Below are 13,783 nucleotides of genomic sequence, written 5' to 3' on the forward strand. Positions count from 1 at the left end.
AATACCGACCGCATGAACTCGCTTTTGCATGACTGGGTTTTAATAAGATATGGTAAAGTATTTTCAACCCCCTTCGTACGGGGGTACGGTCTGAATGCCGGATTTGAATGCCGCTCCTGTCTCGTAGAGACGGGTGTCGTTACCATCTTTACCAATATTGTATATCACTATGCTGCCCAATATTTTAAATCACTATGTAATATTTTCTATCAAAGCTAGTTCAAGCAAAACGAGAACTTAAGTGCAAACGAAGATTTTGATGTTACGTTTTACGTTAGGAAAGAAAAAACCTAATTCACTCAAGAGTCTTCTTTTTTATGCTCTAATGTTCTTTTTGTAATCAGTAGTAGTTCAGTATATTTCCAATAAATATAATTATAGCAGACATTTATATATATTTTATGCTAGATTCGAGTGACTAATATTGACATCTACATACCAAATCTCGAGGTACATGTGTATAAGAAGAAAAATAAACAAAAAAATTTAATATACGAATATGTGATATAAAAACTAGAACTTTAAGTCAATAACGAAAGAACAATAGATAGTCCTGGTCAGAGAGACCGGGAACTAGAAACATATGATAGGATGACATAAGATCGACATGAATGAACAACATGCCTACGTTAATACCTCAAACAGATTGGAAATGTATTTTAAACCTAAAGATAAGCAGAATATAACTGTTGCTATTTGAAAACACACCGGAATCCCCTCAGATGAGATTCTAGACCGAATCGAACACTTTGCTAAGACGTTACTTCAACCAACTTTACCAACCAGTTCATATAAGGCATTTCCAACTAACCAGGCGTATAAGAAGTAGTTATAGTCCTTCAAGAATAATATACCAAATGGTGATCAGTAGTTCATCACATGCAATCGTTCTTCAATATATCCTTCGAATGTCCATGGAAAATACACTTTAAAAATATAATCATGTACTGTGAAATGAAAACCATCGATAAGCCATCTAACATTGTATCGCAAATATAATCCATCATGGAGGAAACTTTCTACGAAATCCCTTTTCTCTGCTGGAAGCTCTGTAGCGTATCGGTGAACGATTCGGTTAATCCCAAACCGTTCGCTCACGGTTCGATGACATCCACTCGACAGTTAATCCTGCGAATAGAGTTATTCCCTTCTCCGACTCGCTGCGACAACCAGACTATAGTTTCCTTCCGTCGAATGAAAGTAAATGTAATACGACCAATCGACAAGTTTCATCATTTTCCGACCGTTACACTACGCTACCACTTCTGCTTTCTATCAACGCCTTTTATTGGCCACCTTTCTTCATCATGGTGTAATGTTTTTGGGCAACGAAACCAACCATCAGCTATCTGACCAACATTTTCTTTCCTTTTTTTTTCCCTCCCTTAGACCATGGATTCCGGCTCTGGTGTCCTTATTGATTTTTGGCACCCGAGCATCATCGAGCCAAATTCACCGATAACAGGATTATCGTCAGCTGATCTCTACCGACGTTTTTTTCCATCACTACTACCGTACGGAACGGAACTGGCGCAAAATCCGACGCCGACCGGATGGCATTCATGTTGACCAGCCGTCCGGAAACTGTAATTCGTGCGCACTGTTTCCGTTTCGTTTCACGGTTCCGTTCACGGTGGGGTACGCGCCAGGTTGCATAATATCGTGAACGAACCATTCGGACGGAATATAGAACAAAGCCCATTCCCGAGCATGTGGTAGAGTATCGTTGTCCTGCGAATCAATCCATCGGTAAGTTGAACGTTTTTTTTTTTGTTGTTGCTGTGTAAGCTTTCTTTATCATTCATCCGTACTCCGGATGTATCGTGGGCTCGCTTTTGAAGGACGCATTTGTAGAATGAGGCAGAGGAAAAAATGGAGCCTTTTGAAGTGGGAGCTTCATAAAAATATTCCAGTATTCCAGGGAAAATGGGAACGATTTTCGCGCGTACTTCAGTGAGAGACGGAAGTGAAACGGAAGAAGCAGAAGGTTCGTTTTTTTTTTTCAGGCGACTAAAGTGTCTATCCCAAGGAAGGTGTGATATTTTCACCATTTATGAAGGCACTCACCAGTAGCCGTTTTAAGCTTATTACCTTTGGGGTCAAACGACCATGCACACTACTAGATCATTTATCGAAGGACTGGGTTGAAGGATCCGAAAACCGTAGTTAAAAAAAATCGTTCATGTAAGCTCATTTTGTTTTCAGGTTGTTTTATTTAAAATAAAACAAGAGACTTTTTTTAATTATTGAAGAAACCTTTAGGAAGGAATTCCTAAAGAACCCCAAAAAAAAAGGAAAACCGTTTGACATTAAAATGGAACACTGAAAGTTATAAGTATTAAGTACAGCGATTTACTTTGTGGGGATGGTAACGTGCAACGGTTTCCTGATGAGTCAACCCTAAGACCACAACGGGTGCATTGGGTGGTTGGCAAAATTAAATTCTATTCTTGAGTTGGAACAATAATTACAAATTATTAATACAATACGTTCAGCCGAAAATTGTACGGCGAATAAAATTGTATGAAAGTTATTCCGCATTGTTTAGCAAAACCGGTTGGTCAAACAGTGGCCACGGTAGCGCTTAATTATGCTTTCTCTTGATACCAGCAGCACATAATTAGCCACGCTTAATTTAGCGCAAAAACATCTCAATCAACAACCGAACCGCTGCGGTTTTGTTGCCACATTTTTGTTCCATCCACCACCACCCGTCGAAGTTCTATCCGTAAAAGGTAGAATATTTACGCCGACAGATGCCTAAAATTTTGGTTTTGTTGCAGAATTCACAGAGTACAGAGTGTACCAGCGGGTAGTAAATGGTGCGTTGCAGGAATCCCACCCAGGAATAAGAATGCGAGCAATGCGTTAGCTGACGCAGCTAATTGAAGCGCCGTAGCTTTTTGGTGATCATTTCCATATTGGCAAGTGCGCCATGTTTTTCGCACAACACTTTTGCAACGATGGGCCGAAAAGGGGGCAGCAAAAGAACAAGTGACGATGGTTTGCGTTTTGCTTAAAACCCGGGCGGGGTTTCAGTTTCTCAAACCCATCGCACCCGCACCATCTCGAGTTCGTCATTAATAATTCATTAAAAGAACGTTCGGTTACATTGAAATCGTGACGGAAGCACAAGTGCGCTAGAAAATGTGTAATGTTTTGAGCCGTTTGCCTAGCGCAAGGGAAGCGTAAGATTTATGCACGAAGCACACCGCCAAAGGATGCGTATTGAGTAGGGCAAAAAGGGCGTACGGCATTCGGAGAAGGTTCTTCCTTTGTTTTGTTCGTTCGTAGCCAGAAGGTGTGTGGTTTTGGTTTAGCAGCATGAATTTTAAATTATGCTCGGGACTCATCACCCTTCCCGATGCGATAGCTCGACGATGATTAGAATCTTATTGATTTGCGTACTAGCGCGGATATAGTTATTTTGGGTTAATTTTTTTTGTATCTTATCTGCAAGAATCTTCCATCAACTATTTGGATAATGACGTATGATAATTGTATATTTTTTTCTAAAATCATCTATGACACCATGTAAGGACAATCAGGAAAAAAATGTTTTGATATTCAAATATTAAACATTAAAATACCTGAGAGAAAATAGATTTTTATTGTTTTTTTTGAATTAGCAGATATTGCTATTTTAGAGCGATTTTACTTTACTTTCAAAATATTCCTTCATAATTAATAATGGAAATGCACTGCTATCAGTGATACGTATGCTATAATAGTTTAAGTATAATTTATTGCAAGGCATGAGTGAATCATTCAGAAAAAATAAAGTAGATTAAAATAATAATGATTTTCGTAAGATCCGGTAGTATGGTTAATTGGAGTGATCTGTAGACTCTTTCGGGCAGAATCATTCGTAAACAAACAAATTGTCTTTTTCCCATAATAAGCTCAGTAACGTTTATAGCAAAACTCAAGTGAACCAAATACATTAAAATATAAATTACTTAGTACGGGTAGTCCTCTAGATACGTTATTAAAGCGGATTGCTGAGATTTACTAAATGCCATGTAACGTGTGTCAAACCCCGGTGTCATTTCGTTTTCGATTGAAATGTAGAATCAACGGTCGGTGGTGTCTGTGATAACCGCCGCCGATCCACACGGCAGGACTGGGGTTCAAATCCCATCCGGACCGTCTCCTCGTAGCAAGGACTGACTATCCTGATACGTGGTAAAATAAGTCTTGATACGGCCAGGCGGTTCTTAAGAAGTGGAAAAAAAGTATTATTCTTGATTCAATCAAATTTGCTAAAATATGTCTTAAAACAGCTGTCAAATTTCCATATACGCGTATAAGAGCACGTTGCCTCACGGGATCTCGAGAACTACTTGTACTTTCTTCTTCGTTTTTTTCTTATGCGGAACTACAACCGCAATAAAGGTTGTCTTGGCAGTCAGCCCTGTTCTTTCTTTAGTATATATTTATTAATTAATACGTAGGTAAAAACAATAAATCACTTACCAAAAGTTTGATGCAAGTGGTTACTCCATTCCAACTTGCTCGTTTACAATATTTCAATTAGTTTATTTTTATTTCACTCACAAATCACACAACTCAGTCACTTGTTACACTCGTAGAAATACTAAGAATCAATTGAATTAAATTAAAATATTAATTACCACAATCAATATGAATTTGGATATTCTACACTGTTTCCACCCGCGTAGCAGAACATTTCTCACCCAAAACAATTCTCAAACACGGGACGTCTTCACATTTCAATTGCGACATAAAATTTAAATCGAAAAGCCAAAAATGCTTTAAAAAGAATTGTGTTTTTCTCGTTCTACCTTTAGCAAAACCCATCAAAACAAACGGAATGCTACCGTTTCGTACACTTCTCACGTGAAAAATAAAATGAAAATTCGTGTATAGTCACTAGCAGGTGAGGACCAAACAAACAAACAAACAAAAAAAAACACTCACTACACCAATAGAAATGATATTGAACAGAAATGCCACTCCACACAAAAATAGCTCCCAAATGGAACACGGGGGTGGGTGAGAGATAGAGGCGGTTGGGCCTGTATAAGTGAGGTTTTAATATTTGATTCGCGTCGTTTTTACCACGATTCTTCTTCCTGCAGTAAACCTGGCATTTCGACCTTCGGGTTCCATTTACGGGCTTCCAGGATCTACACGTCCGTCCGGAGCAGGTGTAATTTTCCGAGTGGCTTTTCCGTTCGTTTACGTTCCGGTAGCTTCGGGCACAAACGTGTACATGGTTCCAAGTACATGTGCTTCGCTGAGTCATAAACATTAACGACCACGAAATTCAAACACATACACACACACACACCCACACGTCCGTATGCTCTCGCAACAGAGTAGACCATTCTTACGCACATATCCTCTTATCGGTTGACGCTACCGTCGATCGGGCTTGATCAAGTACGCAACAAACCTCTCTTAAACATTAGGGAACGTTCTACTACTACCGTTCCAGAAGTCACTACCAATGTATTTAGCTGTGATTTTTTTTTGGCTGCAACACCTACTCTTCTTGGTGCTTATAACACCTCTAAAAGAATCGTTCACTTTTCGAGCAAATCTTCATACCGAAGGCACACCATCACCATGGATGCCACTCACGTCTGTTTTCCGGCCCTGATAGCCACAACGATTTTTTTTCACTTCTTCTTTGGTTTCTTTTGTTATTTTCATTTATTCTTCTCGTAATCACTGATTTTAGTAGACACTGGATCGCCGAGCTTGGAGCAAATCTTGCTAACGCGCACAAATTTATGAATAAGTAAACGCTCGGCCGAAAGTTTTCGCCGACCGTTTCATGCTAATAATACAAACGCGTACCCTTGTACATGTAAGGGTGACGATTTAGTCCGTGGGGCTGACTGACTGGCACGGGTGGTGAAACTTTTCCACCATTTTTGGTATGACCGCGGATTGTTCTAATGGAGTTTGGAGCGGTTGGTCGCGTAAAGGGGAAGAGCGGGAAATATAAACCGCCTGATAGGCAAAGGCTAAAGTGTTTCCTGTAATTCCTTTCGATTATCCACTGTGCTATATCCTTCGGTACCAAAAGAAAAACAACAAAGTACCAATGTTGTTGCGAAAAGTTTTACCACCGAATTGATATTAATTTCCTGCATGGGACATTTTTCTGCCAGCCCGGATTGTTTACTGCAACAGCTACGTCGATTGAATATGGTGGAAAATGTGTTTTGCCTCGATATGACGCGGAAAATCAAACCAACGGCTTTTCACTTCCCTTTAAAATGTTTGTCACTTTGTTTTTTTTTTTTATCGTAACAAATAGTCTGTAAGAATCCTCAAATGTCTTCCCATCTAACCGACTAACACGAATGAAACACACAAACACAACACTTACACTGGCCGATGCGTAAAAGGTAACTGAAACGCGAACCGTGACACGCGCGAACTTACGTAACAACGACGTGCTAACGGTTGAAAGTCTCGGCGCAATCTAACCGCCAACGGTGCGTTGTGGCTACTATTTGAATGAGCGGTTCTCCCGCTCAGCACCAGCTGACGACGTTCCGCTTGTGGTGCAAATGGTGGAGCAACATGGCGACTGGGGAGCAAATGGCGATTCCTCTCTAAGGCGGAGAGTAATGGTACTATTTTGATGCTCCGTGTTTGCTACGTACACGAACCGGTGAAGATGGAAAATAAACAAACGGCCAGTAGTGTGTATTAGCAAAAATGTGAGACAAAGTAGAAGGAAGAAGAGCAGATTTTATTGAACAAGGAATCAAAAAAATAAGAAGCCGAATTTTCAGAAGATGAGAATGATGCGGATGCTGTTGCTTTGAGATGAAGTTCTGGCAGGTGGAACACCGGTATAAATTGTTTGGATACACAACGCAGGGGTTATTTCCCCAATTATTACCTACCAAAGAGAGCGAGAACTGTGAAGCGAGAGAAGATTCGAGAGGAAACATACTTGATACTGCTCTGGCACAGGCGGAAAGAGAGCGAGAGACATCGGTAGGCGAATGAGCGATGTAAACAAAACGGGCAATTAGCAAGCATAGCGCCACACGAAAACTGATGCTGTTGAGCGGAGGGCCAGTGCTGCCAGATGTATCAAAAGAACCCAACATCAAATTTAACGATCTTTGTTATGGAACATTAAGTTTAATTCTTTTTCCTCTCCAGTCCTTCTTTTTTTTGCACCAAGATATGCTGATAGATGTCCTTAAGGTGCAAGGAAATGATGGGTAAAAACAGTTTATTGTCACTTTGACGACGTGGAAACGTAGCAGAAGCAGCAGCTTTCTACTTTATTTAGAATCAAGCTTTACGAAAGCATTAATCAAAACTCGGTCAAAGTCTGCATGTTAACAGTTTAGCGCAACATGTTTGAAACGTTTTCTTCTGCTTTCTTTAAAGTATTTGTCCTATTTTTCTTTCCTGCATTTAGTTGAATGCTAACTGCTTTAAATGCGTTTAATGTCGTTTTACGAGAGGTTGTAATGATTAATTTAGTTGTTGGGTTAAATTATTTATGGATGCTTTTATTTATAATTTATATTTAATACATAAAACAACAATTTTAGCACATAATATATCAATATAATTATGTACAACAACATTTTTTTAATGTTTGCTTGAAAATTTGCATTTGCATTGAAAATTTAAAAAAAAATCATAAGTCTAATAAATGTTAAAGATAGGAAAATAATTTCATGAAACATTGTTCTAACTATTAATGTGTTCCTTAAACAAAAGGATACTAATTAAACTTACCATTCAAAGTAAAAAAAATACAAATAAATACATACTCCAAAGAATGGAGGCGCTTGGTGCTGCACGACTACTCCATTTTATTATTTCGCCCTATTGTGTTATAAATTATTTGTTTATCTTTTATTAAACTGGAAGTAAATACCTATATATTTTTTAATCAAAATCATACCTTTTAATTGCAAAGTAAAACAACTATTTTAGCACCATTTAAATAATGACTATGCTAGTTCAACTACTGCTTCAACCTATCGAGTGATCATACTTTACCGCACAATCCTCTGCAAGTCATTAGTTTTCATGACACTCTAAAAAAGGTGATAACATCACTCATCCCTTACCATGCTGGCATCATAAGAATTAATGCTACAAAGTTTCTTCCCAGCCAGGAAAAGCCTATAACACTCGGATATATGCCTGCAGTTGATGATTTTTGTTTTTGTTTCGTTTCGTTTTCTGCACATTGTTTCTTCGGTTTTCCGAACGTTTCGTGTTAACGTAATACCGGATATCAGCTAAGCTTTTCCTTCACTATCTTCTGCCTCATCATCAAGAGCGGTTTTGATGTTTTGTTCGGCGTTTATATTGCCTGGCATCACACACATTCGACCGGGCTGATGACCTTGCTTTGTTGTGCGCTATATCTAACTCGATCTATAGGGAGAGTTTTGGAAAGAAAAATCGTCACTTCCTGGCTCGATTGCAACCATTTCCTTTGTTCTAAGATCATTACTCGATAAGGTGTGTATGTGTGTTGGACGTATTAACACGTAACAAGAACGAGTTTCAATTCGAATCGAATAAACGACCATCTCGTAGCTTCCCTCGGTGCATTTGCAATCAATACGACACTTGCCGTTGGGTGGAAATAAAGTATTAGATTTAGCTGGAAACGAAGGATAACACAGGTTTAAATCTTGTTCGTTTGAGCTTCAACGCGTTTTGCTACACTTTTAACCGGTGTCTCTTCACATAGCGACAAATTGCTTTTTGCCAGTTCCTATCGATCGAATCCTGTGTTGCCGTTTTGCTGTGGATAAACCAAATACAAAGCGCTCAAAAGCCACCCGGGCTACAGTTTAATCAGTCCATCACCATTACGATCACATGAAATCGTTCAATCGTACAAACAATAAATTGTTTCAATCGTTTACTAGCCTGTCCGTAAGGAATCGGAACGCACTCGGAAGTCGTCCTTACGTCGTTACGTACGTAGCTCAGAAGTGTGTCGAAGGGAAATGTTCACAATCACACCAGTCGTAAATTAATTTTATCATTCTCATCATCTCCTGTCTGCTTCTGTCCGATTCATTTTTGCTAATATCTTTTGTAAGGGAAAGTGTTACTAGGGGAAAATAATTATTTGAAAATCCATTTTGATTCATGCAATTATTTCCAATAAAGCTTTGAAGACAGTATGAAGAGACTTACCATTGTATTTTACAATCAAACAAATCATTGCTGTTGAAATAAATATTTAACTACATATATGACATTCCATGAAATGTTTAAAATTTTAGCTAACAACAATTTTATCACTAAACATATGCATCTTTACACATTCTGTACAAATGTGGAACAATATTAACGAAGAATGGAACTGAAATTCTTAGCAAGTTCAATTTTTATTTCTTTCGACTACTAAATATGTCTAATTTATTTTATTTTTAACATTTATTTTTCATGTAGATAATCTATATATAGAAAAATCTCGTGTCGCGGTGTTAGTGTGCAAACTCCACTTAAATGGCTGAACCGATTTGAATGAAATTTTCGCTAAACGTTCGTTAGGTATGAGAATAGGTTTACCGCTACTTTTCGTTTCGCTTGGTGGCCTCTGGCCGACATTATGAGTTCTTTTCTGTTTTTACTACGAGAGTTATCAAGTAGGCATAGCCATTTTTTTCAACACGAATAATGTTGACCACTACTGAAACAAGAAAGTTCTAACGAATAAATCAATCAAAGTAGTAGTGTCATGTGTACGACGAATTATTTGTGGAACTTTTTCATTAAAGCGTAAAGTGAGTGATAAACAAGTAAAAAGCAAGTGTGTGAAATATAAAAAATGCTATTCAGTGATTTGCGGCTCGGTGGTACATGTGGAATCGGTACTAGTGATGGGTTCTCGGAATCGCACCCACGGCTCCGAACCGCTTCCGAGCATAGCAACTCCGGCTCCGATTCCGGCTAGGTTAAAACCACGATTCCGCCTGGAGCCGTCCGGAGCCGCCTAGTCGGCAGCCGGAGCCGTCGGAATCGTCGGAGCCGTCCGGAGCCGTCCGGAGCCGCTAGTTATTGCTAGCGCTTTATTTTTTATTTTTTTCAATAAAGATTGCTATATTTTTTTAATAAAAATTTTTTTTATATAAAATTTGCTGATAGTGCAATAATCTAGGTTATATCAGGTTATATCATTAACTAGCGGCTCCGGACGGCTCCGGGCGGTTCCGGACGGCTCCGACGATTCCGAATTCGGAGTACTGCACCTACCTTCCGGAACCGCTTCCAAAATATATGGAGTCATTCGGAAGCGATTCCGTTTTTTTGTCGAATTTACCCATCACTAATCGGTACCTTACACGGAAGTACCCGGTATTAAATTGCAATCGTCAAGAAAGGCAAAAAATGCCTCCTGAAGTAGAAGAAAAGAAGAAGTAGAAGAACCACCAAAAAGAAGAAAAATTGCTTTGATTGGGAACATCATTTGGATTAAGAATGGCAATAATTCAAGAACTTTCAATTAATCAACGATATTCTCTAATCCAGTGATCCCCAACCTATGGTCCGCGGACCACAAGTGGTCCGTGGCTTAAGTAGAAGTGGTCCGCGGAAGAAATTTTCGGCCGTTTGGACCGATTATTTTAACACTTTTTGTTTACTATTTCAAGCGATTTTACGTAACGAAATCATTCTACGCTTCTCGATGTGTCAGATTGTGAACAATTATAATCTATGCTAATGTTTAATAAAAAAAATCGCCTCAACAGTGGTATACATACATTACGAGTCCTTTCATAGAAAGCAGATGTGGGCCGCGATATACTTACGTCGAACAAAAAGTGGTCCGCGGTACTAAAAAGGTTGGGGACCGCTGCTCTAATCGACACTCTAATAATACCCCGAATGAAGATTGCACACTCAAAATGTTTGCTTTAATTACAAAACGGATGTTTAAGGGCAAAACTAGGTTTGCGGGTAAGCTATTCTTCCATAAAGTTTTATAAATAACATTTTAAGTGTTCAATCTTGATTCCTGTGGTATTATTAGAGTGGCGATTAGAGAATATCGTTGATTAATTGATAATTCTTAAATTATTGCCATTCTACATCCAAATGATATTCCCATTCAAAGCCATTTTTCTTCTTTTTTGTGGCTTTGTTTCTCTTTTCTGCTGCTTCAGGAGGCATTTTTGGCTATCCTTGAGGTCCTTCCGTGTAAGGCGCCGATTCCACTAGTACCACCAAGCCGCAAATCACGAAATAGCATTTTTTTTAAATTATTCACACACTTGCTTTTTAAATAATTATCACTCACTTTACGCATTAATGAATAAAATTGCACAATTAAATCGTCTTGTGTGCCTACTTTGATTGATTTTATTGTTAAAACCCTTTTGTTTCAGTAGTGTTCAACATTATTCGTGTTGAAAGAAAGGCTATGTCTACTTGATAACTCCCGTAGGAAAAACCGAAAAGAACTCATAATATTGGCCAGAGGCCACCTAGCGAAACGAAAAGTAGCGGTAAACCTATTTTCATACCTAACGAACGTTCAGCGAAAATTTCATACAAATCGGTTCAACCGTTTAAGAGGAGTTTGCACACTAACACCGCGACACGAGATTTTATATATATAGATGAATACATACTTCGTTTTCTTTACATATATTGACTTTCTAAACTTTCATACCCGGAACGGGTTTTAATTGCTAAATAGGGGAATCACATTACTAAACAACATTCTCTATCGAGCTTCAAATTTCACTGGAGATATTCATATTCGGATATTGGAATAATTAATTCGGATATGGTTAATTAAAACCACATATAGGCAGTATTTATTTAAGCAAAGAATTATTCTTACCCAACAAAAGACACCAATATTTTGAGAAACATTTTTTCCGCCATTATTCAGGATTTTTTGTTGGGGTGTTATTCAAACCCCTGTGACCGAAAACATTGTTGACTTAATTTTAGGAGTGAGAGCAATTTTTAGATATCTTCTAACATTGCCACAGATTTACAAAATAGTGTTTCTTTATCAAAGTATGTATAGCTTCGGATAAAGCCTCAAACAAGCACCCAAAAACCTGCCTTCGGTACCCTTAATGATTGATAACACACTTCTCTCATCTTAAACTTCTTTTACAAATCTCATTAAATCAGTTTTTCAATCACGTAATAATACAACTTGCACGCTTCTAAGCTCATTATAGTTCAAATCTCTCTCACTTTCTCTCTCACACACACGTTTGAGCTTTCACATTCAAACAATTCACATACGATAATAGATTAGCCAACAAAACCTTCCCGAATGCGGCAAGCCGCTCTGCACATTCTACTCGCTGCCAGGTATCGTTCCGCATCCTATCCGATGCATCCCAACCGAAGCTCCGTTCATTTCCTACTCATTACGAGCTTATCTGCCAAACCACAGCACCTTTCCAACATCATTATCACAGCATTACATATGCTGACGTGATGGTGTGGCAACCGTTGCCTTCCATCACCTTCCACAAGGAAGAGAACGAATATGTTATCTGTTTGTTTTTTTTTTCGTCCATGTCTCCACTTGGCTATCGCCATCCCATGAAAGTGTTCCATGTAGCCTTGAATGTCTTTATCCAGACGGGGGAGAAATTTTCAGCTAACAAATCCTGAACAAACTACAAGGTGAACAAGTGATAACATATTCCTTCTACCGTCTCCGTTTCTACCGAGTGGGACAAGCAGGATGGCTGCTGTAGGTCCTTCCGTTTGTGGTGTTTTAGTGAATTTCTTACACCCATACATTCTGCTACTGATGAAGTGTTCACCTTCGTTCAACATCTCAAACACCCCATAAAGCATGCAGGAAACTTTTCACGCACCATTGGCACAATTGGCTGTGGAAGATTCATATTGGTCGCAGTAGAAATGTAAAAAAAAAATGGCTGGGGATGGAAATGATGCATTGCACGATTGCTTTATTTATTGGTGGTATGAATCAGTCGAGTAGATTTTTATAGGAAAAATGAGAGGCAAAAGAATTACCATAACTTGCAGTATCTTTGCACCACTGGTAAGTAGGGCGGGTTGAAATTTCACACTGGTTAAAACTAATGTTAAATTCTAGTTTATTTTTAAGCTATGAGATAGTTTAAAAAAATACATTCTTCTCATGGAACAAAATAAGTAAATTATTTATTAAAATAAAATTTGACATTTATGCTTATTTTGCAATTTTAGCTAATAGTTTAGCATTATACCTTTCTGCATTTTTCCTTCCATAGTCCATTGGCACTTCCCTAAGCAGATTCCATATCATCTCCATCCGACAGTGACCAAATCCGACATATGCCACAAGGGGAGCCATCAACAATAACCCACTGCCAGCGACGAAAACCCATGGACTGTGATAAGAATGAAAAATGATTCCCTCCAGCTAAGCGAAAAACTTTACATGACGCGTACGGGACGATCAGAATTCAGGGCTCCGGGACCAAGCGTACAACTTCTTCCTACATCATGCACTATCGCGACCGTGTCTTTCCTTCTCTTTTGGGCTGAATTAACGAAAGGAACAAAAAAAAACACACAGAATCAAATCCCCTAACAAGACGCACAAGAATGAACCATTAGACATCATAAATCCATCCGTCCGCGGGTTCAGAACGATGAAGTGACGAAGCACGTGCCCATCGCCGTGTTGGCACATTTGTGCAGAAATCTTCGAAGACGGTTCTGTCGAACGAGGACATTCATTTTGTCAACCGCACCACCATCACCGCGCGGTGGGCTTAAAGCTTCACGGAAATGGCTGTCACGATGGTGTGGC

The 13,783-nt window shown here is 38.9% G+C and overlaps 1 protein-coding gene across 3 annotated transcripts in view; it reads right to left on the reverse strand.

Annotated features, from left to right (window-relative positions):
* LOC125768759 (Ig-like and fibronectin type-III domain-containing protein 1) overlaps positions 1-6,493 on the reverse strand; it is a 105,679-nt gene extending 99,186 nt beyond the window's left edge. For 2 of the 3 annotated variants that reach the window (XM_049436834.1, XM_049436831.1), the window contains exons 1-2: positions 6,365-6,493; positions 4,477-4,597 (exon numbers count right to left, since the gene is read on the reverse strand). The gene's annotated coding sequence lies outside the window, so the exon portion shown is untranslated. Of the gene's footprint in view, positions 1-4,476; positions 4,598-5,082; positions 6,068-6,364 lie in introns of those variants that run through there. The other variant, XM_049436832.1, reaches the window with a different exon arrangement.
* Between the last annotated feature and the right edge of the window lie 7,290 nt (positions 6,494-13,783).

This window comes from Anopheles funestus, chromosome 3RL (genome assembly GCF_943734845.2).
Source record: "Anopheles funestus chromosome 3RL, idAnoFuneDA-416_04, whole genome shotgun sequence".
NCBI classification, from domain to species: domain Eukaryota; kingdom Metazoa; phylum Arthropoda; class Insecta; order Diptera; family Culicidae; genus Anopheles; species Anopheles funestus.